The sequence below is a fragment of the Thamnophis sirtalis genome, unplaced genomic scaffold (genome assembly GCF_051295495.1).
Source record: "Thamnophis sirtalis isolate CommonGarterSnake01/CBP01778 unplaced genomic scaffold, rThaSir2_p1.2 scaffold_5, whole genome shotgun sequence".
NCBI classification, from domain to species: Eukaryota; Metazoa; Chordata; class Lepidosauria; order Squamata; family Natricidae; genus Thamnophis; species Thamnophis sirtalis.
In genome coordinates, this window is record NW_028261385.1 from 108,494,215 (window position 1) to 108,515,728 (window position 21,514).

The 21,514-nt window shown below is 38.2% G+C and overlaps 1 long non-coding RNA gene across 1 annotated transcript in view; it reads right to left on the reverse strand.

Moving 5' to 3' along the window:
• LOC148045538 (uncharacterized) overlaps positions 1–21,514 on the reverse strand; it is a 110,026-nt gene that overhangs the window by 26,527 nt on the left and 61,985 nt on the right. Inside the window, exon 2 of the long non-coding RNA XR_015696601.1 lies at positions 2,260–2,332. This is a non-coding gene — a long non-coding RNA (uncharacterized LOC148045538). The remainder of the gene's footprint in view (positions 1–2,259; positions 2,333–21,514) is intronic.

The following is a 21,514-nucleotide window of genomic DNA, read 5'->3' on the forward strand; positions in this document are numbered from 1 at the left end:
TACAACTTGTCCAGAATGCAGCCGCGCGAGTGATTGTGGGTGTACCTCGGTACACCCACGTTACACCTATCCTCCGCGAGCTGCACTGGCTACCGATCTGTCTCCGGATACGCTTCAAAGTGCTAGTCGTAACTTATAAAGCCCTTCATGGTATTGGACCTGGGTACTTGAGAGACCGCCTGCTGCCAATTACCTCCCATAGACCCATTAGATCGCACAGGGTCAGCCTCCTCCAGGTTCCGTCTACCAGCCAATGCCATCTGGCTACCACCCGGGGGAGGGCCTTCTCTGTAGCAGCTCCGGCCCTTTGGAATGAACTCCCTGCGGAGATTCGGACCCTCACCTCTCTCCAGGCCTTCCGGAAAGCCGTCAAAACTTGGCTGTGCCGGCAGGCCTGGGGTTGATGTGTTCCCCTCCCCTCTCGACTTGTATGGCTGTATGACTCTTGTGTATTTTAATTACGTGTATTGTGTTTGTATCCCCTTTTCCCCTTTCGAGTTGTTCGCCGCCCTGAGTCCCTCCCGGAGAAGGGCGGCATACAAATAAACTAAATCAATCAATCAATCAATCAAGCTAGATATCAGAAAAAAATTGACTCGTGGAGAATAGAACAACAAATATTAATCTTCTATAAGTGTAATGTAGCCATCCAGACTAATGGTAATTGATATGATTAATTCAGACAGACACAAAACTATAGCTAGCACTAATTTTTATTTTAAATGCTCATTTTAAACTATGAATTTTGAGCTTGGGTAGAAGGCAGGATATAATGCTGGACAACCTTCTAAACTGTCTCCAAGAACTGGGAGTGTTTTATGGTAGTTCTCTTTCCCCTGTCAGTGATTCCACTCAGGATTTTGGAGGGAAGGGTCTATCCCTAAGACCCTACAACGAGGGGTACTCCAGGATTTAGATCTCTCACTGTTCCTCTAACATCTGTGTGTACCCACTGGATGATGTCATCTGTATGTCATCTCCATTCCTGGCAGAGAGTTGATGCTGTTTCAATGCTGACCTGGTGGCTATGAAGGTTTCAATGGGGAAGAAGTGGATCCTGTCCAACATAGCAAGATGGGTTTTTACTTGGGGTGCCCCCCCCCCAGTTCTGGTGAAGTGTTATTTTTTACTCTTGATAAGGAAGCACTTCCCCAGACAGAGCTGGTATACAATTTGGGAGTCCTCTTCAGTTGCACTTCCTGCTTGAGGAGCAGGTGACAGCCATGACTAAGGGGTGTCTTTGCATAGATATATCTTATATGCCAATTGCATCTGTTAAGCATCCATACCTGAAGTTTTGCTCAGTCATACTTGGATCATTTTCTGGTTGGATCACTGTAATGTGTTTTACATGGCTGCCTTTGAAGACCTTCTGAAAGTTATAACTGATCCAGAGACCACTCACAAAGTGCTAGGCACTCTTTGGTTTGCCCATATTACATCATTACTATGTAAGCTGCTGGCTATGTAAGCTGCTGCTATGTAAACTGGCTCCCAGTTTCTTCCAATGTGCTTATAGAGTGGTGATAATCGCCTTATAAGCTCTAAATGGCACAGGGCCAGGTTACTTACAGGACTTCCTCCCTCTGAAGGTATCTGGACATTGCATTGCAAATGAATTATTGAAACAGAAGGCTACTTGCATGCTGAACTGTAAGGTCATGGTATGAGCGAATAAAGAAATACCCCAAAGTCATTTCTGTTTTTTCTATTATTTTATTCCTGCACACAGGATAATAGCAAATAGTTAGAGATAAGAAAAGGATTTTAAAACACTTACCATTCATCCTTTTCTTTAATGTATTACTCTATTGCTATCCAATATTACTCAGTAATATCTAAATGTAATATATATTTTGCTTAAACAACTGTTGGCAGGGATTTACCCAAATACCCTAACCTTAACCATTTAATAAGCAACATTTAACTTGCAAGACAACAGGAATGAATAATAATTGCAGTATAGAACACATTTTTGAAGACATATCATTTGAATTATGATACTTTGTTATATGTATAATTAATTGTCTAATTATATAGTGGTATGGCTTGTTAATCCTTAAAGATTTTTTTTTAGCTGAAAGTGATCATTTGAATTCTGTAATGCTCTTTTGATTGAAAAAAAAAGGAAATTAAAATTTCATTAGGTAAAATTATGGGGAAAAGTTTTGGGGAATTTCATGCACTTGTTGGAAAATACATACAAAGCAGATATATAATACAATTTTTTACAGGAGATAAAGGAACATGGTTACTCACTGCAGTGATTTAGAATTCGGACTCTCTTGATGGTCAAAAGCTCAGATCATAGTTTTTCAGATATGTCAGAAATCTAGAAAATTAAAGGATAATAATTATCTGTTTGGAACATTTAACTGGTTTTTCTAATATTGGATAGATACAGCCTTCTAAAATAATTCTGATAACTCTAAGTATGTTGAATGTTCCATTTTAAGCAATTAGGCTCCAGAGAGCAATTCACTAAATTTAGAGTTGCTTTGGTTGTTAGATACTAGATCACTTAAGATTCACAATACGTTTGACTGAACTCAAGAGGGCTTCTGAGTAGACCAGTTCTATAGTGCACTGCAAGCATTCTGTGTGAGTTAGAAATTAAAGACATTGGGAAGATATTTTTTTTAATTTATTTATTTATTTATTTATTTATTTATTTATTTATTTATTTATTTATTTATTTATTTATTTATTATTAAAATTTATATGCCGCCCAATCCCGAAGGCTTACAAAAAAGAAGAAAAAAAAGAGAAAGAAAAAACAAGAAAAAAAGACAGTTTAAAATCACAAAACTGTACTGTTCCATTTGGGGATAGGGTTATCCTTGCTAAATCATCTTCCCAATATCTGAAATAGCTATGTGGTATCTTTTTTTAACAGCTTTTTTGACACATGCCTATCTAGAAAAAAAATGACACCTTTTGTTTTGTGGCCTTTTCTGGCTGAGTTCCACTGATCACCAGATACTAGGATCAGACCAGGCATGGGTTCCTGCCAGTTCTAACCTCTTCTATAGAAGAGGTTCCACAAATCTACAGTGCCGTTTAGAACAGGTTCCAGCTCCCTCCCCCGCCCCCCGCTTGTCCGCACATCATCAATATGAAGAGTGAGAGGAGGAATTCTGAGAGTTGAAGTCCATAAGTCTTAAAGTTGTCAAGTTTGAACACCCCTGGGGTTTTTTTTCTAAAGGGTTAGGGGTGCAAGGGTCTTGTAACATGAAAACTTTAAGACTTGCAGACATCAATGCCAGAGTTCCTGAGCCAACATGACTGGAGGAGGAATTCTGGGAGTTGAAGTCCACAAGTCTTAAAGCTGTCAAGTTTGAACACCCCTGGGGTTTTTATTCTAAAGGGTTAGAGGTGCAAGGGTCTTGTAACTTGACAGCTTTAAGACTAGTGTGCTTCAAATGCCAGAGTTTCTGAGCCAATATTTTGGTTGCTAAGCAAGAGCATTGTTAAGTGCTTTTTACAAGTTGGGCCACGCCAAGCCACTCCCACTCAGGCCACATTTTACAAGTTGGGCCACGCCAAGCCACTCCCACTCAGTCATATGGCCAGCAAGCTACTTCCACCCAGTCACGTGGCGGGCAAGCCACTCCCACAAAGCAGGCGACACCTACAGAAGAGGTTCTAAAAAAAATTGAAACCCACCATTGGATCAGACTAAGAAATGTAGATTGTTTTCTCTCATTTTAGATGTTATCTGCTTTTCCTCCAATTCCTTTCTGTTTCATTGTCCTGGGAGCAAATGTGTGTTTGGAGTGGTTTTTGCACTTAGATTCTTTAATGTCACCTACTGGAGCAGATAATAATAATAAGCTTTATTGATTAGCCTATAGGCCATATCAAAGCACAAGGTTTAAAAACATATCACCAATAAAATCCTATATGAACAATTTAAAATAAGAGTAGGGTAAAATACAATAGTTATAGGATAAGATACAATATAATTTAAATACATAAATATGTAAAATAGAATAAAATGACATAAAATTATATTTATAAAATTAAAATTATATACCTACTGGAGCAGATGATGCTTTAACTATCACAGGAAGCAGAATAGCAAGTATTAATTTCTGCCTTCTCTACCATAAAATATGACTCCAAATGGAATTTAATTTATGCTTAGTCTTATTTATTATTTATTTTTTAGCTTATAATGATGTTACATTAGCTAGGAGACTACAATGCCAATGCAGAGAAGTAGTTTGGCTTCTAGCCCTGTCTGGTTCATGTTTCTGTGTTTTTCTAAAGTATGCCAGAGGAAGTGAGCTAGTTCTGCACCATAAAGAAAGACAAGCACTTCCCTGTAATGTTATCCTGGGCCCACTTCCTTCACCAAAGTCTAATGGGCATTGCAACTGAGACGGTCCAGCACCATCAGAAACCTAACCATCTGCACACCAGCTTGTCTTCCCACTAAAGTGGTGCCTGTTTATCTATTCCTATATAACATGCTTTCAAATTGCTAGGTGGGCAGAAGCTGAGAGGGAGCTCACTGCTAGGATTCAAACTGCTGAAGCGAAGACCATCTCCATGTCATTAAAACCACTGAGCCACCAGGACTCTTATCCTTGGTCTTATTCTCATTTTACTATTAACATTGCTTTCAGCTTTACATTAAACTCAAGAGTTGATGCAGAATGGGTCCAGCTCATTTCTATAATCCATAGAATATCTTAAGTTTCAATAATAGCAGCAACAGAATAAGTAAGACCATTTAGAACAGTTTGGGAACCACTGGAATGATCAGGCCTCCGGGCTGAACCACATCCACTGAGCTTTGTGAATCCAAAAGTGAATTATTTACCACTTCTTCACCCAAGATAATCCTACATCAAATGTAATGGAACTGCAAGCCTAAGGCTCGAAGCTGTTTGAACCAGCTGGCTGTTGGACATGAAATCCTGAGCCACTTGTGATTGAGCAACCTCAGCAATGATTGAAATATCCTAGGACCAGAACTGTAGAATAAACTAATGTCATCCCCAAAATTACAAGTTTTGCTTGCTAAACTATCTCATCTCAAAGGCTTGAGTTCAATATTTTGGTTCAACATCTGGATCAAATGTATGTCTTGACATTTTCTCAATGTCAAGACATACCCAATTTTAGCTTTTATACATGGAAAATGGAGGGCAGGAGGGGTTTTTGCTTGCACTATAGAGAAATATCAAATACAAATTAACTAACCTTTTCTAGTGAAAAAGAACTACCAAGAAGAGCATACAGCTCAGCATAACTGACATCTATATTTCAGAGCCATTGTTTTCAATCAGATTGGTTCCTTTGGCAAAGAAGTACTAAAAGGGAGTAGTAAAATAATGAACTGCAGACAGGCCTGGCAATAGAGCATTTTAAATTCTATCAAAGACTAAAGAGATAAAATAATCAACACAAGAGCATGTGCTAGGACAGGAGAATGTGAATGTGTATTCACACAGAAGTTGCATGAGCAGAAAATATACTTTAAATTAACTGACATTTCATCTTGATTTGAATTATGAGGATATTTATGTTGGTTGCAACAATGTCAGGGCTCATCATGCACTGCAGAATTCAAAATATGAACCTGCTGATTTTGAGTTTCAACAGCCATCGTTATTGCTACCCACAATAGCATGTCTGCATTTGTCTTTTTCATGATAGTGTTTGAAGAGCTAAAGCATACCTCAATTGTCTGATTAATTAACCCCAAGGGCCACCTATTAAACTTGGCAGGACTAATTATTTATTGCAATATCTTTCCTCTGTCCCTACCAAAAAGATTCCTTCTGCTGAAGGTCAAATCCAATATCCCATCCAGGCAAAGAGATTTAATGAGGCAGTAAGGGGAGGGGGGGGAATCTTGGTACATTCAGAAATAAAAGAACATTTGGCTAGGCTATTCATATTCTTCCTGACTGTTTCCAACATTATTCAAGGAGGAGGCGTCACCTGCACGCCACAGCATAAGTTTCAACCACAATTGTGCAGGGGGAAAAAAAACCCACTTTCATTTCTTTTCTCATTTATTGCCTATGAAGCAGTATTGCTGCCTGAAATTCTCAAAGTATTAATAGGACTGAATTAAACCTAGAACATTTCTTATAGAATGAGGAAAGGAAACATAGGAAGAATTTTAAAATGGCAGGGAAAATCTCATCGAGACAAAGCAAGAATGGCTGATTTACTAGTCCCCAAGGAAATTAAGAGAAGATGAGGTGTGGCCCAGGAACCTTTTTATCATGGGACATGGTCATCATAATTCCCCACCAGGGCCACAACATTATTGTAAGTGGGTTGCTTCAAGAACTTTGGGTAGTGTTCCAAGACAGACACTCTCTTTTGCTATTAATCAAATGAGATTTGAGTTAAATGGTTCAAATCTGAAGTGTTGCATTTCCATTGAAAGTTCTGTGAAATACTCTGCATTAGGAAACTTGAAACAATAGACTCTTAAGAACTTGAAAGTTCTGTCACAGCTTTTGTGTTTGGCATACATCTTTGAGACATTTCTAATGGTCACTTGAAACTCAGTTCCAACCATGCCGTCCTTGAGGAATCTATTTATTGATTCCAGCAGCATATGCTTGCCCTACTTCCAAGAGATCCCATTTGTAATGTAAATTTAATTCAACATTTTCCAGGTTGAAATGAAATATATATATATATTCAAAAAATATCCCATAAAATATTCATTTACGTTCATGTTCCTGCTCCTGATTTATCACCATTTGATGGGTGGTTATTTCATCTACTTTTTGGGCAAATCATACCTGTGATGGTAATCCAGTAGATACCACAGATGAAATTATTAATCTGATTTTTCAGATTGACCTTTTTATTATTAAAATAGTTTTTTGTTTTCTTCCCAGATGCTAATACTGTTCCAAGATGGGAATAACCTTCAAGGGATTGTGTAGAGAAATGTGCTATAAAAACATTGGTGACTCTTTGTCCCCCTTTTCAGAATGGAGTTTTCCCAAATTCACCCTGCAGTATTTAGGTATATTAAATATATTTCAAGAAAAAAAACATATGTTATTTACACTTATTTAAATACTTTGTATTTGATTTGTGCGCCCTCCCAAAGAGATGAACAGAAGAAGTGAGAAATGTGGTACAAATTAAAAGCGATCACAACATTGTTCTGCTGACATATGGAATCAATCAACATCAGCCCTGAAGAAACAAAATGTAAGTCAATTGTTTCAACATTTGGGGGCACTGCTTTTGAGTGAAGGATGATGACTGAGAATAACCACAGGACTTTCTAATGTTGAAGCCCAGTTGGTACTAATCAATCCGATTATACTGCATGATCTTCTCACTGATCACACAGGAAATAATAAAAGACAAACTTTCATCAAGACAACATATTTCAAGCATCACTTGTTGAAATTTTTCACTTGTTAAAAAATATTAAGGCAACATTAACGGCGGCTCAAATATACCAAAAGTCTTCCAAGCAGCACTGACACTGTCTAAACTAATTCATATGAAGTGTTTTAATCCAGAATACAGACATATTCAGTCAGTTACTGTTGATTTATACATAGTATAAACTGCAGGTTTTACTTTAAAAAAACATGTGAGTGAGGGCTCAGTTCTGTTTGCTGTAATTTACCAGCGCTAATTATTACCAATGCAGATTACAAGAATAATATCTTTATTTGTTCCATATGACTTTCTTTTTTGATATTTTTAGGGATCTACCGTATTTCAGCATCATTACAGTTCTTTTCATGTTAGCCAAGTACAATACTGCATTTACTAAGATTCTGGAAAAATATTATTTGTATCTGTAAGAATGTCAAGGCTACAATGTTCTTATTTTAAGTAGGGTGTTTTTTTTTTTACCATTTTCAGATTACTTTTGCATTGGTTTGCTTCATAAAGACCAAAACATAAAAACCAAAGTGCACATATTATATAGTAAAATCAGCACTGGAAATCTAATTATCAGCAGTGCTAGACAATTAAATACCTAATAGTAGTTGCAACTAATTTAGCAACTCATCAAGAGATCTGGTGATCTGTCAGCTAAGAGAGGCAAATAATTTTGTCCTCTGGTCTTGCGTGTCTTTGGGTTAAGAGAGATGCTGTTAGTTAATTTTGTCACATCATGTGGAAAGGTCATTACAATAGAGTATGTAAGATTGTTTCCATTTCTAATGTGACTGTTCTCTGGGTCACACAAAACTGCTGGCTAAGTATTTAGTACAAGGGAGTCCGCTGTTTACAAACAAAAATTTTTGGTTAAATTCTGCTTGAATGTCAGTCCCGAAGGCCTTTTTGTTCCAACCAGGCTGTCTCTGGACCAGGTGAAATTTATGTGAAAATTATCATGGGAAATGCCCACTTTAGTTTGCACCCAGCACAGTCCAGTCAATCCACTTTCAGATAAAAGCAAGCAATTTGAGTGAATTGAATAACTCAACAAAGCGAGCAAAATTATTTAGCCTAGTATTTCAACCCACAAAGCTATATGCACGGCTCTGATGAAATTACTTTGGAATCTGATCTTGAATGGAAGTTAGATATGCATGTAAACTAAAACATCTATGCTAAAAAAATTTTTTTAGAAATTTACATGAAATTGCCTCAATGAGTTGTGATAGTAAGAAATTTGTGCACCATGGAGCAAATGACCAGTGAACCTTGGCTCGAAACATTTTCATGTCAACTCACACATGCTTATTTCCATTAATGGTTGTCAAAGTACAGAATGGCACTTGAAAACATATGAACCCAGGCACTGATAACCCTTCATTGTTCATTCCAGATCATTGAGGCATCGAAGGAAATACCCAAATGTTTGAGTGCCTTAAATTGGTCAGTGCTATTAATTTTCCAGTGGTTAATGGTCCCTTGGAGAAAATAGCTGCTTTGGTTTTATTGTAATTGAGGATAGGTTGCTCTTCTCTGTAATATTAGGCAACAGCTAAATAAACTCAACTCTGTTGTTTCTCTGTGTCATATAATGTATGTTGGTATATGCATAACTTTGATTTATTTATTTATTGTGTCATGTTTATGTAATGTATATTAGAGGTGGAGACCCTTTGAGAGCTGTTTGCAACGAAATTTCATTTTATACGATTAGTGTACATTCAAAGTGACAATAAAGTTATTCTAAGTCTAAGTCTAGCCCAAAGGCTTCAGCTCACTTGCATTAAATAAATATTTCAAGCTTGGATAAGAGCATGTATACCTGCTGGTTGATGCACAGACTGCTTGTTCCTTTCCTAAATCTTGACACAAATGATGTTGCCTAATGTTGAAGTGACAGAACTTCTGTAACTCAGCCATCCACATTAGTTTTGGCCTTGAGGGTCTCTGCAGCAGAATATGCTTCCCCAGTATGGGGTGCATTTCAGGGGTGGGTTCCTGCCAGTTATAACCTTTTCTATAGAAGAGGTTCCACAAATCTACAGTGCCATTTAGAACCAGTTCCTGCTCCCTCCCCCTGCTTGTCTGCATATCATCAAGATGAAGAGCGAGAGGAGGAATTATGGGAGCTGAAGTCCAGAAGTCATAAAGCTGTCAAGTTTGAACACTCCTGGGGTTTTTTTCTAAAGCGTTAGGAGTGCAAGGGTCTTGTAACTTGACAGTTTTAAGACTTGCTTGCTTCAAATGCCAGAATTTCTGAGCCAACATTTTGGTTGCTAAGCAAAAGCGTTGTTAAGTGAGTTTCACCACATTTTACAAGTGAGCCACTCCCACCCAGTCACATGGCTGGCAAGCCACTCCCACAAAGCAGGCCACACCTACAGAAGAGGGTCTAAAATTTTGAAATCCACCACTGGTGCATTTGCACAAACAAAACAAGTTGACATCTCTGTGAATGAAGCAATGCACTTAGTGACTGGATGTCATAAACTTACAACTGAGAAAATATATCCTCTCACTGGCATTATCCCACTTAAGATAAGAAGGGAGGTAGCAACAGATATTAAGAGAGCTAAGCAAGAGAATGTCCCTTGGTGTTCTCTGAATGGATATGTCCCAAGCCTGCTGACTCAGATCTAGGAACAGCTTTATGGCAAGAACAAACACCTTGAGAGTTATACAAGAACAAACTTGAATTAAAAGATGGAGGAAGGAGACCATTAAGCAAGGAATAACATTAAAGGAGGGAATGGCTGAAGGATCTGATTTCCCTTATACTTCTTGGAGGACTCTGAATAGGTTGAGGATTGGCGTACCTAAGTGTAAAACCAATATGCTCAAGTAGAGGCTCTTAGCAGATAACAACATGCTGTGTGAATGTGGAGAGACGCAAATCCCAGCCTATTAGCTGGTATGTCGGCTACTACCAGAAATATGTACCAATAATGATTTATTTTTGGCCAACAACAAAGCCAAGAAAGTGGCTTCATTCTGCCACTCTAAAGTTTAACCTAGACATGGAAGAAGTATTAATTCACTGAGAGATAAATTGTATACATTAATACATTGTTACATCAAATGACTTAGCAAAGGAACAAAAGGAAAAGGAGGAAATAAGACCGCAGCTTAATTTAGTACCTGTAGTACAATTATATGCTTTATTAACAACTTTACTGTATAGATACTCTCCTTTTTCTTCTCAGTTTTTCTGTTCCTTTACAACCTCAGCTTGCCTTGCCTGGATTCATAAAGTAAAAAGTGTCAGACCTCCTACTTGGGTAGCAGACCATTAAGAAATGTAGCCTAGACTGAGAAATTAAACAATCAATCTGAAAGAGGGCAGTGACAGACAGACAGACACACACACACATGTGTGTCTCTGTGTGTGTCTGTGTGTATGGACCTGGCTGTATAATTTTTGTCACTGCCGTCTTTCAGGTTGTATATACAGTGTACACACACACACTTTTGTCTGGGTGACTTTGGGTTAGTCTTTCTTAGCATACAACTCACCTCACAGAGTTGTTGTTATGGGGAAAATAGGAGGAGGAAGGAATATTAGATATGTTTCCTGCCCTGAGTTCAGAGGTGGGTTCCTACTGGTTCAGACCGGTTCGGATGAGTAGATAGTAACTCGGCCACCCACGCCTCCAAACTGGTTCTATTGGCGCCCCGTAGGCACTGCCATCTTGTTTTTTGCGTCTGTGCAAGCGCAGAAGCATTTTTTTTCACTACTGCGCATGCCCAAAGCGCGTCCCTGAGCAAACCGGCAGTAAAAGAATCCGGAACCCACCCCTGGTTGACTTATAAAGTAATAAATACAGGATAAAAATATAATAAATAACCTATCTATCTGCTACAAGTTCTACAATGGTGAGGCAATGTGACAAAATTGTGTGAATTTTTTTTAATTATATATTAGTTGTGCTGGATGCTTAATTCACATAACATGTACTGTCAAGATAAATATTTTAAAAGGTGGCATGACTGCTTCTACCTGGAATTTGTTTCCAAAATGTGTACTGTTTCTGCTTTTCTGTTCAGAAATATATAATATCAGTGCTTAGTCCTTTCTTTCCTCCATGAACTTAACTATGTTCCACCCTTATCTATCCTCCTCCTTGTTTAGACTACTAGTCTTGTCAAAATCCACTCTGTGAGCCTCCATAACAGAAGGACATCTTGAAGCTGAATTCTTCCAGTCCTCCCCTATCTTAACCACAACATAACCAATTCTTTCCATGTTTTAGAAAACATTTTGTCCATATAGTGTCCCCTGTAATTAATTCAAATAACAAGAAGTCTTTACTGGAACATGTAGAAGTTAATTTGGAACTACTGCTACTGCTCAATGATTTCCTTGCTGGTTAATTATTTTGCTTCATTGAACATCTGCTGTAGTATGAAAAAATCCATGGAATTTAGAAATTACTTGACTGTTGTATGGCTTGGTGCATGTGGATGTTCATAGTCATACTAACAGATTTTGGTTGTCTTCCATAGTGGAATGTTGGTCACCTTTCATTTGTCTTGGGGCAGCTGGGGTGTCAGCCTGTGTTATTCATAATTCCAGATTGAGTGATATTTTGATGGCCAGATTTCCTGCAGCAAGCAGCATATCCTACATCTTCTGCCTGATGTTTTCACTTGATTAGAAACTTGTTTCCAAGTTCTTGGTCTCCTTACTACTCTTTTTTTTCTGTTGACTATATTCATCCTACTGATTAACTCTAGTGTGTTCTAATATCAAGTCACGTTTTGGTCTGGGCTAGAAGACATAAATCACAGCACCCTATAATTCAGGGAGACTACACTGCAGTCATTCTTTTACATCTGTAAACATGGAATTCACATTTTTCTGCATTTCTTGTATTCACTCATCAGTCTTGTCCCAGACACTGTGAGGAACAGGCACATTTTGCTATTTATATTTGTGCCACATACCCCTATTCATGATTTATCTTCTTAAAGAATAAACAACAACTGATAATGTATCTTGCTAGCCTCTGATGGCTAAAAATGTTGGAAAGGGAATTGCAATCAAAGATTTCATTAGAAGAAAGCAATTTGCATTCTGGAGTCGCCATTAAAAATGTAGGGCTGTACAAATCCTTCAAAAAGATGTGTGAGCCTGGAAAATGATTTTTGCAGCTTGAGAAGTTGGGAAAGAGATGCTCTGTACTAGGGCTGTGATTTGGATTAAAGGGCTCATGAATGCACACACACACACACACACACACACACACACACACACTATTCGACAGCAGCCCCTTAAACCAAACATGTCTTTCCTGAGCTCAAAATGCAGCTGTGGAGGGCAGAATACATGATGCTGGGAGGAAAGGTGGCCACTTTAAAGAGTTGACAGGCACTAGATGAGCATTTTCCACTTGCTCAAAAGCACCTATATTGTTTTAAATCTAAGCATTGCACAGCCTTAGCTTTTGCACACTCCCACACATTTTGAACAACTCCTGTCACATAATCTGTTCAGTGATAGGTGTGTGTTGTGTTAAACTTTCCACAGGTGTGGCTGCTGAAAAGACAGGTGTGGAAATTGGTGGAATGGCCTCACTGGATCCATAGAGGAAGAAATAGATTGCACTAGAACTGAGCAGAGTTTTTCTGTCCTGATCCCTCTTCTCGACTCAAGTTACGATGTCAGCAGTCTCATATTTTAAAACCACCGCATCCAAATGCTGATTCAGAAGACAACTGTCAATCAGAATTTAATCCTGGAAAAGTACATTGATCCCAGACAAAATCCTGGTGTGGTAGACAAAGTGGTATTCTGTCAAAGATCTGTCTGCTTGGTTTTCAGAGGACATCGCTTGCAAGGTGGGGCCAGAGCTCCTTATTGATTTATTGTGGAGTTGAGTCAATAAAGTGACAGAACAATAGAGCTATGAATTTTATGGAACATAAGCTAAAGTTCACTTTACAGGCTCAGCTATGATGCCAGTGACATCAAAGATGGAACATTTTTCAGTCAGCACTGTGCTTGCCCAGAGGTATTTTTCCAGCAGAGCTGAGTTTACAATAAAGTAATGGACATTGTTGTTTAGCATATGACCTCTATCTATGAAATTATCACCCTTCTGTGGTACTGCAGACCTCAATGCAGACACACTTAGTAATTTTAGATTGGCTTTTCCCAGTATTAGCATTAACCTAAACATTTGTTTTTAATAGATTGTTTTTAATTTTAATTTTTATTATGAGTTTATTGGATTTATAAAATATTTCAGGATTTTTTTTTCAGTGAGAAGCATAAAATGCTACATACAAACCAATGAAATGTGTGATAATCAGACCACAGTGCAAAAGAAGAATCTTGAAGGAAAATGAAGTTACGTGACTACATTAAGATTCCTGTTTATTCTATGGTTAAATCAATGGAACTGGTGCAAATTAGTAACTTGAAAGAAACACATGGAAATTATGCAGACTTCAATTTAGGTGGCGCCCAACTCCAAATTGACTCTGGGTGGCTCACAACATAACAAACAAAATAACAAATACAAATACAAAACTTGAATAGAAACAGTAAACATGGAACAAGATGACAAATCTGCTCAACATTAACATATATCCAACTAGGAGCTCCAATCATCCTAGCCGAGAGTACGGGAGAAGAACCAGGACTTTAAGATCCTATGGAACACCATCACAGGGGGAACTCCCAGGATTTTAAGGGGAACCTCATTCCAGAGGGAAGGCATGCTTTGGGGGGGGAGGATCCAAAAGAAGGTATTGCTTAATCAAAGGGACCAGGGGTGCATTAACCTAGTCAGATCAAACCAGCAAGGCAGGCAGCAGCATAAGAGTTAGACAGTTGTGAAATAAATAAACCCTATGCTATGTAGGGCTTTATGGGTCATTAGACAACCCTTGACTTCTTGGGTCATCCATACATTCTGACCAGATCCCTCAATGCCTTCAACACTGACTTCAATATACTGCCTTCACTGGAAAAGTTGGGATACATTCAGAGATCTATCTGGCTTAAAAATAACCCATGTTGAACTGGATAGCACAATCAAACATCAACACAGCAATGTTTTATGATATTTTGTACAGGTAGTCCTCAACAGTTCACTTAGTGACCGTTTGAAGTTACAACAGCACTGAAAAAGGACTTATGACCATTTTTCAAACTTATGATCATTGCAGCATCCTCAAACGCTTGACAACTGGTTCATATTTATGACAGATGCAGTGTCCTGGGGTCATGTGATCCCTTTTTGCAAACTTCTGACAAGCAAAGTCAATTGGGAAACCAGACTCACTTAACACAATGTTACTAATTTAACAACTGCAATAATTCTCTTAACAAATGTGGCAAGAAAAGTCATAAAATGGGGCAACGTTCACTTAACAAATTTCTCCCTTAGCAACATAAATTTTGGGCTCAATTGTGGTTGTAAATCAAGTAACCACCTGTATTGTGTTATACACTGTTTTATTATAATGTTTATGTCATAAAATGTTTTATAAAATGCAAAGGAGCCATGACTCCTGTATTTTGGAAACATTCTGTAAGTTAGCCCATTTTAACTATCTTGGTTCAACAACTGCTGCCCTATGATGCACCCTTTCTTCTAGTTAAAGGTTACAGGAATGAGAGTTTTAGTAGTATATAGATAAGCAAGATCTTGAATCATACCTGGAAAAAATATGGCAACCAGTGCTGTTCATGGGGCAAAGAGGTCACATAGCTCTACTGAGGCATACCCATTACTGCCTGCGCTACTGCATTCTCTGCTTGTTCTGAATGATTTTCAAGGATAGCCCTATGCAGAGCATGTTGCAATAAGTCATGAGGTCACTAGGACATGATTGAATGACTGACGTGCTTCTCACTTCAGGAAAGTGTGCCAAAGCCTTGCTGGCCACAGCTCCACCTGCTTGTTAAGCAGAAGGATTGAGTCCAGGAAGACCTCGGATTACAGATTCCCCTCTTGAGCGCGGAAGTGCTACCACATCCAAAGTTACAGAGAGAATAATATCTACAGCCACTAAGTCTTGATAAGATTACATAAGAAACAGTTTCTCCCTATTTAGATCTGTGCAGCCTCCAGGCACTGGAGCAGGACCTCAATGGCCTCACTTGGCTAGCCTGGGTTCAAATATATAATTGAGTATAAACAATGTACTGATGATACCAGACCCCCAAGTGACAAATGGGCTCACTCAGCAGCTTTATGTAGATGTTGAATAGCTGTGGAAAGAATGCCAAACCCTGTGTCATTACACAAAATGGGGCAGGGTGGAGGCTGGGAAGCAACCTCTTCCCACAGCCTGAAAATGGTCTCAGAGGAGAGAAGACAACCACCATAAAACAGTACACCTTTCTCAACCTTTAGAGATGGCCAGAACGGTACTTGGGTCAAAAGTAGCTGCCAAGAGATCAAGGAGTACAAGAATAGAGTCCTTCATCCCACTTTGACTTAATGATAGGTCCTATTACAACCAATTCTATCTCTACACTGAATCTACTGGTATGTATTTACAGCAGTCTGAATAAACTCCAGAAAGCTAGGTATGGTTATTTGTTTGTATAAATAAGAATGGCTAGTCAAAACATAGATATTAAGACCTTAAACAAGGGAGGAACTGAGTGAGCATCCTTGCCAAGAATTGAAACTGTACCTTTTAATGCTACCTAGAATGTTACTCTACTAGTGGCAATGCAGAGTACTTTCTACTTTTGCCTCTTGTTCCTTAAATTCATCTAAGGACAGTATTCAGGAGTAGATGTTCACAACTAGTTTTATGATTTTCCTCTGGATTAAGCTGTAATTTACTAGTTATAATTCCTATCTGGGGGAAAAACATATGTCAAATAAGTTCCTTTGAATGCAACTCTCTATCTGTCACAAACAAAATTAACTTGGATTGTTAGCAAGCTTCCCCTATATCAGAATACTACAGAATTGATTCTTCAGAGATTTCTGCAGAGTCTAGGTTGCCATAAAACGTGGTTAGATTCTTAGTGAAGATAAATATTAACTTTCATCCTCAGCCTCTTCAGCTTCCTTAACAAAAAAACTATCTAGCATTTGGTAACAATGTACTGATGCAAAAGGCAAAGCACTTACAAGAAATTTTCCTCTTACCTTGACCACCAGAGTATTTAAAACTATCATACTATGGTATCTATGGGAGCTGAGAAAGATACTTATGCCGTATCTTCCTTACTGTACTTAGCTCTCCTTGATCCACTTGACAGCACTGGAATAAACTTTGCTGTTCCTATTGAAACATAGTTCTTTCAGAATAGACTGCCTTGGAACTCTGTGTGAGTGTTCCCCATAAATCCCATAAACCCACATAAAAACCACACTGCTGAACGATACTTTTCTTTGAATTGGTCAATTGCTGATTTGCTTTGGATAGTTATAATTTGTATACAGAAGTGATTGGCGCTCTCACATTTGTTGGAGCATCTCCATCAACTCTAATTTCATATTCATTTGCACTTAGAAGTATTAGGGAGTCTATTTTCAGCGGTGAAAGAACTTAATTTCAGCTTTCGGTTAATCATCCACACATTCTATAATAAGTGTCTTGGAACTGGATTTCTCATATTCCTTTAGCTTTCTATATCCTCTTTCCACCTTTCCCATCATAACTGTTTCTTCTCTATTCTTCATTCTCTAAAGTACAAAGACAGCCTCTTTTCTACTTCAAAGCTCTCTCCCAACTGATTCTGCACTTCTGTGTATTTACTGTGCTTGGCTTCTAAATGTTCAGATAGATTTGTAGTTCATTTCAGATTCCACTCATTGCTCAATTTGCTTTTGCTAGAATTGCAAGCAAAAGAGAATAATTTCCCTTGCTTCAATATATTATCCACAATGCATGCCCCCCCACCCCCAAATATGGCATAGAAATTAGCAAATCTTGGGGAGATTTTCTGCCTTGAAAGATAGGACATATATTTATGAAATAAATTGTCATTAAGAATGCAATCCTAAACATATTTCAAGAGGCTTGCTTTCAGCCTTAGTATGCTTGTTAATTTTTAATTTCATATAAACATATATATAGTCACATCAGTATTTAGAATTATAGTGGTAATATTCAAGGATCAAAATGGTTTTAGACCACATTACTTGAATGTACCTATACAAATTTACCTCAGCTTTAGGATTAGCATTTTAAACCCTGTTGCTCAATCCGAAAGAAAAGTAAGATAGCCTGGCAATTTTAAAATGCTCTCTCCTCAAAGTATCTAAGGATTCTTCTTTGCTAGTCCCTAAAAATTATGTTATTCTAGTCTTCATTGATTGAGTGTACTTTGCTTAGTTTTATCTGCTGTAATTATTTTGATATTTTAATTATTTGGGTATTAAATGTTATTTTCAGAGTTTGATTATAAATTTATATTTTAATTACGTTGTAAACCTATGTGACATTTTTAAACCTGAAAGCACAATGAATATCATAAATGATTTTTTTAAAAAATTTGTCCATCCATTTCCAGCCCACAATTGGGCCTCAAGGCAGCCTATGCTTACTTATGAAAAAATAATGATACAGCCATGTGAAATGGAGTTCAAAACAACCAGTAAATATGCTCATGATAGGATGGTGGTGGAGACAATAAAAGATCAACATAATCCAAATGCTTGGAGAAATAAACATATGTTCATGTTTCATTGAAAAACCAATTGAGACAGAAGCCTGTCAGACTTCCTGGGGGAGAAATTCCACATTCTGGGGAGAGCGTTTTAATAAGCCACATGCTCCATCCATGTCAATTGAATTTCTGAGAGAAACAGAACAAAGCCATGAACAAATTGGCAGACCCAGCAGATTAAACAACAGTAAAATGATGTCTTGAAGAGCAAAACACCAGGTACTGTATTTTGCATCAGATAATGTTTCTGGACATTTTTCCATAGCATATTTAGGAATCAAATATATAGCTAATGATAGAATATAAATGTAACAATAGATTTGGAATCACTGTCACAAAGCCAAAGATTTATCTACATACAAACCACTTCAGAAAGTTATCACATCAAAGTTGTACCATCTGTTACAGTGTTACTACTGCTAGAAATTTGAAAATGGAAAAGACACAGAAGCATACTTTATTCCAGTCCAGAACAATGATTCAGATTAAGGCTCTCCCTGAATTTGTGAACAAAGCATTTTAACAGATGTTTGGACTTTTAGTATTAGTTGATGGTCCAACGAATGCCTCCAGTAAGGAAAGCAAAGTAAAAGTAACAGCAGATCAGCTGAAATAGTATTAACCCAGAGTGTATAAGAACATGGTAGAAACCAAAGAGAGGGAAGACTATGAATCTTCAACCTCTTTTCATGAACCCTTTCCAGGTCTTCATACCTTCCTATACAGAAGCCATGGTGGTGTCATACAAGAAGTGGGCACTATTTTGGAATTGTGCCACTCCCAAAATGGCACACACTTCCAGAAATGGCATGAAGCTGTCTCTGTGTGGCAGATTAGTTGCTTCTCCTTGGGAAACACAATCTTTAGAAAAAGGTAAGTTAAAAAAAGTCATGATGAGGGGATGGGGGCAGGAGAGGAATCCCAGCAGGGCAGAATGCTGTACAAGAGGTACCTCAGAGGATGAGGATAGCCATGGGAGGCCCAGAGTAATCCACATGTGACCTGGGAAGGTGCCTCAGTACCAGGGCCTTCCCCATCACCTAAGGCAGACTGTGCTACACTTAACGATGATATAGTTGCTTAACAACCACAAGAGGGAGAATTGAGATTGAGGAAGGCAATTACATGGGCATCTCAGTTAATGACTGCCATGATTTATGACCATAATTCCTGTCAGATCCTTGTATCTGTCATTCTTCAGAGGAAGGGGGGGGAATTATAACTTGCTACATTTGTGTACTATTTTCCTTCCTTCTGCCTTGCAATCCATTCTTGTATAACCTTTTGCCTGATTTATAACTGTTGCCTGGCACTTCCACTGCCTGGTTATTTCTCAGCTCTTGAGGACTGTACAGGAGGGACTAGGTCATGTGGACAGCAGAGATGGAAGATGGCCCTGGGCAAGCTCTCTTATCTCTTTCTCAGAGCGGTCAATCAATAACATCTTCACACCTGTGGATTGGCTGAATCCACACCAGACTGTTGGGAGCGGTCTGTAATTCTTAATTGTATGGCCTGAGGGACTTCAGAGCCTGTTTTGCATCTGCCCTGCTGTCACCACTGTTCAATAAAAGGTTCCTTTTGAAATGCCAAGTTTCAAGAGTCTTTACTTTAATAAGGGGGAGAGGCCGGGCCTTACAATTCCATTCTCAATTGTGGTTATAAGTCAAAGACTACCGTGTTCCCCCCAAAATAAGAGAGTCTTATTTTCTTTTGATCTTGAAATAATCACTTGGTCTTATTTTCAGGGAGGTCTTATTATTTCTGAGGTGCAGGAGGTGGTGTGGTCACCTCATGGCTACTGCTGCATTACAATATTTTCAGGGAGGGCTTATTTTTGGAGGAGGACTTATTTTAGCGCATGCACTCAAAAGCCTGATTGGGATTATTATTATTATTATTATTTGGTGATAATATACAAATTGAACAATGGGAAAATATATGATTGAAAAGATTGACATTTACACTATGTTATAAACTTAAAGAATTTTTTTTATAAAAAGATATAAAAAGAATAAAATGAACTGATGTATAGTTTTCATGATTTAGGTAGGATAGATTCAGTGGTGGGTTGCAGGCGGTACACCCCAGTATGTACATACCGGAGCTAGCCCGAAGCACCGAATACCATTCCGGTTCGGTGTTCCGGAGGACCCACCTGCCCACCCGCGGTCCTTACTAGTGTTTAAAGGCTTTTGTGTTTCCGTGCAGGCATATGACGCGTACAGTGCCTGTGCGACGCTCCGCAGAGCAGTTGGGCCATAATGGAGCATCACGGAGGCACTTGAATGCATGTGTGCACTGTGCACGTCCATGAGGATGCTGCTGGCCCCATTCCAATTGTTAGATATTAGAACTGTTATAATGGTTTCCACCAGGTCCTCTGTTCTGGCGGGAACAGAGATTCAATTGGTCGAAGGGGCTGACAGCTCCCTATAAAAGGGCTGCTGTCAGACTGAACCTTCGCTGGATTGTACATAGTTGTTCTGTTACAATAAAGAGTTGTTGTTGCCTAAGCCTGAGTGTGCCTTTCCAATACCCGATCTAACACCAACCATACCAGTTGGAACAGGATTTTCTCACCTCTGGATGGATTATAGAAAGAAGAGAATCATGATGTAATTGTAGACAAAGAAGTAAATTTGCAGTTGTACTTGCAACTGCTGTAAAGAAATTTTTTTATATCTTTTTACTTTCTTTTCTATTTTTCTTCTACCATTTTTCTTTTTGCACTTTAGCTTTCTCATTTATTTTTTTATTTTTTATTCTATTTTAGTTCGTATTAAATTTTACTCTTATTTTTAAAACTTTCAATTAAGTTATATTTTTTTAAAAAGGAACCCATGATTCAACCAATATGAAGATCTGCTGGAAATCAGATATGGCTTTATCTGGACTGAACGTGGTTAATGCTAGGAAGAAAAAGCCATAGTAAGCCAAATAAAGATTAATTTGTCTTCTTTTGAAAGACTCAAACCTACTTAATAAGGTAAAGTGGAAAGATGCTCACCAAAGTATTTGCTTCAGTCAGTAACTAAAGTGGCATAGCCCCAGAATGTGCCCCAGAGGAAACACAACCTAATTCTTAATGAATAAGGGAATTAAGGGTGGAATAAAGGTGGATCGGGGGGAGTGGGGCTCTTATAAGAAGGAACTTTTCTTGATTGGTAGAAGATTGAAAGTAAATACCTAAATACTTAAGTCATGACCTGCTCATAGATCTTCTATTGATCTTGAAGACCTGAAGAACTTACTAGAGTTATTAAAATGTTTGTGATTAAGAGTAATTAATCTCAAGATGTTCCCTAAAGCACTGAGAAGGTTATGCTTCAAAGAATCTATTCAAGCCTACCTGAGTTATAGAACGAATAGGTACATTGTCAGTATAGAGAAGAATAGGGATAGGACAATGGGCGAAAGGTGGTTAATGAAATTCTGATTTAGCAAAAACAACTACAATATCATCAATGTGTAAGT